Source organism: Mauremys mutica, chromosome 26 (genome assembly GCF_020497125.1).
Source record: "Mauremys mutica isolate MM-2020 ecotype Southern chromosome 26, ASM2049712v1, whole genome shotgun sequence".
NCBI lineage: Eukaryota > Metazoa > Chordata > Testudines > Geoemydidae > Mauremys > Mauremys mutica.
In genome coordinates this window covers 15809821-15813688 of record NC_059097.1, presented here as the reverse complement: position 1 = coordinate 15813688, position 3868 = coordinate 15809821, and positions in this window count along the sequence as shown.

Genomic DNA, 3868 nt, shown 5'->3' with positions numbered 1-3868 from the left:
AACTAAAATTCTTGTTAGTCATCCCTAAATGCATAACCTTACACTTCTCATTATTGAATTTCATCCTGTTACTAATACTCCAGTTTACAAGGTCATCCAAATCTCCTGGAGGATATCCCGATCCTTTTCCAAATTGGCAATACCTCCCAACTTGGTGTCATCCGCAAACTTTATCAGCCCACTCCTACTTTTGGTTCCGAGGTCAGCTATAAATAGATTAAATAAAATCGGACCCAAAACCGAACCTTGAGGAACTCCACTGGTAACCCCCCTCCAACCCGACAGATCACCCTTCAATACGACCCTCTGCAGTCTCCCCTTTAACCAGCTCCTTATCCATCTCTGGATTTTTCATTTCGATCCCCATCTGTTCCAATTTAACCAGTAATTCCTCATGCGAGGTACCGTATCAAACGCCTTACTGAAATCAAGATATATTAGATCCCAACGCATTTCCCTTGTCTAAAAAGTCTGTTACTTTCTCAAAGAAGGAGATCAGGTTGGTTTGACACGATCTACCTTTCGTAAAACCATGCTGTAATCTGTCCCAGTTTGCCATCGGCCTCATGCTCCGGAACCACTCTCTCCTTTAAAAATTTTTCCATGACTTTGCATACTACAGATGTTAAACTAACAGGCCTGTAGTTACCCGGGTCACTTTTTTTCCCCTTCTTGAATATAGGAACTACATTAGCTAATCTCCAGTCAAACGGTACAACCCCCGAGTTTAGAGATTTATTAAAAATCATCGCTAAGGGGCTTGCCATTTCACTCACCAATTCCCTTAATATTCTAGGATGAAGATTATCTGGGCCCCCGATTTTACTTCCGTTAAGCTGTTCAAGTTTGGCTTCTACCTCAGATACCGTAATGTCTACCCCCATATCTTCATTCCATCAGTCCCTCTACCACTATTCTTAGCCCTTCATTAGCCTCATTAAAGACCGAGGCAAAATTTTCGTTTAGATATTGTGCCATGCCAAGATTATCCCTAATCTCCACTCCGTCTAAAGTTTTAAGCGGTCCCACTTCTTCCTTCTTGGTTTTCTTCCTATTTATATGGCTAAAAAACCTTTTGCTATTGGTTTTAATCCCCTTCACTAGGTCCATCTCCACCCGGCTCTTTGCCTTTCTCACTGCTTCCCTACGCCCTCTGACCTCAATAAGGTAGGTTTCTTTGCTGATCCCTCCCATTTTCCAGTCCTTGTAGGCTTTCTGTTTTTTCTTAATCACCCCTCTGAGACGCTTGCTCATCCAGTTCGGTCTAAAACTGCTACCTACGAACCGTTTTCCCTTTCTCGGGATACAGGCCTCTGACAGCTCCTGCAACTTCAACCTGAAGTAACCCCAGGCGTCTTCCGCCTTTAGATCCCTAAATATGTTAGTCCAGTCCACTTCCCTAACTAGTCGCCTTAATTTAGTAAAGTTAGCCCTTTTGAAATCGTAAACCTTAGTCTCAGAGGCAATTTTGTTTATCCTTCCATTTATTTTGAACCGAATTAGCTCATGATCACTCGAGCCAAGGTTGTCCCCTACAACTATTTCCTCAACAAGGTCTCGTTACTCACCAAAATCAGATCTAAAATGGCATCCCCCCTCGTCGGTTCAGCAACTACTTGATGAAGGAATTCATCAGCTATCACGTCTAGGAAAAGCTGAGCCCTATTATTATTACTAGCATTTGTTTCCCAATCTATATCCGGGAAGTTAAAGTCTCCCATGATCACACAGTTCCTATTAGTATTTACCTCCTTAAAAACATTAAAGAGCTCTCTATCCATATCCAGGCTAGATCCCGGCGGTCTATAGCACACCCAATCACTATCCCAGGGGAGGCTCTAGTAGTTTTCTTCCCCAATGTCACCATTGCCCAAACAGACTCCGTATTATCCATTGCATTGCTAGTTATTTCGTTACATTTCACCTCATTATTGACATACAATGCTACTCCCACACCTTTACCTTTGTTTCGGTCTTTCCTAAACAGCACATACCCTTCCATACCTGTACTCCAGTCTTGGCTACCGTTCCACCATGTTTCAGTTATTCCTACGATATCCGGTTTCAATTCTCGGACCAGGAGCTCCAGTTCCTCCATTTTGTTACCTAAGCTTCTCGCATTGGTGAACAAACATCCTAATTTTTGCTGTTTGGCTCCTCTCACCCTTTTCACCCAACTCGGTAGGGACACAGTACTACCAGTATGACCTGTCGGTCTAGTATCCGTCCCCCCCCCCCCCCTTCCTTATACCTAACTCTCCCCCTCTGGTTATATCTGTTGTTATCCTGTTGTTTTCCCTTCCAATGTATAAATTTGGCGCGGAGAGTACCTGGACCTCTCCCAACCGTCTCCCCCCAATGTCTAGTTTAAAGCTCGTTTAATCAGATGAGCCAGCCTCCCTCCTAGAATTCTACTTCCTTCCCTACTCAGGTGGAGCCCTTCCCGTGTGAACAGTTCTCTTGTCCCCGAAAGCCTCCCAGTGCCCATACATCCCAAAGCCCTCCTTGTAACACCACTCCCTCAGCCAACTATTTATCGTCACGATCTTGTCACCTCTTTGGCGCCCTTCCCTAGGGACAGGTAGAATCCCACTGAAAATCACCTGAGCCTCAATTTCCTTGAGTGTCTTACCCAACCTGGCATAGTCTCCCTTGATCCTCTCTAGCGAGAATCTAGCCGTGTCATTCGTTCCTACATGAAGGATGATCAACGGGTTCTTACCTGCTCCTCTTAGGATCCTTTTCAACTGCAGGTCCACATCCTGTATTTTAGCACCCGGTAGACAGCACACCCTTCTGTTCTCTGGATCGGCCCTGGTCACAGGCCTGTCCAACCTTCTCAGTATGGAATCCCCAATCAGATAGACCTGCCTTTGCCTGGGGACAGTGCGGTCCTCTAACCTATCCTCCGTCCCCCCTGGTTGCAAGCTCCTTCCATTCCTACCATCCCTTGTGGTTCCCCTTGAGCCATCCTGCATCCTCCCTGGGCCCACATTTGGTGCTGCCTCCATCGACGCCTCCCCTCTTTCTATCGGACTAGCCTGGCTCCTCACCTTTTTCCTTGCCCTCCCACCGTCAGCTACCACCTGCTGTACCCCTTCCTCATTCTTCAAACCTGTTCCTTAACTCTATTTCTCCCTCACTGTCTCTCCTTTTCCTCGGCCTGCTTCTCACGGTTCACATGCTTCCCACCGCCCATATTCCTCATCTGGCAGTCCCCCCTCACTGGCCTCGGCCCCTGCTTCCTCCTGTACCTCTGAGCATTCCCCTTCAGCCACAGCTTGCCATTGCTCCATCAGCTGCTTGAACCCCCTTCCATGCTCTACCAGGGTTTCTACCTGCAGCTCTAGGCCCTGTATCTTTTCCTCCAGCAGCTCTATTCGGCGGCACTTCATGCATATATAGTACTGTTCTGGGTCCCCTGCTAGGACCATGTACATACCGCAGCTGCTGCATGCAATCATCCTCATTGTGTCCTCTGCTGCTTGGCTCATGGCTGCTGTTGTCTCTGCCTCGCTCGGCGTTCTTACCTGGGGGACACAGGACACACAGCACTGCGCCCCCTTCCGCCTCCCCCTGTAAACTCCCACTCAAACTCCCCTGTTCGCCGCCCCTGTTTGCTGGCTCCTGTGCCACTGCTCGCAGCTGTGCCTCTGCCCGGCTGGCGGCCGCTTTTATAGGCCCCTCCTCAGCCTAGCTCCGCCCCCTACTCAGGGCTCCGCTGCCGCATCAGCAGTCTGCCCCGACGGGCCTCTACAGATAGATACTGTTTGACTCAGTTTATATAGTAATATTCTCAGCTATACCTTAGCCAATCATTGTGCTGAAATTTAACTAACCAATTCTAACATATTGTAATATAATTCTC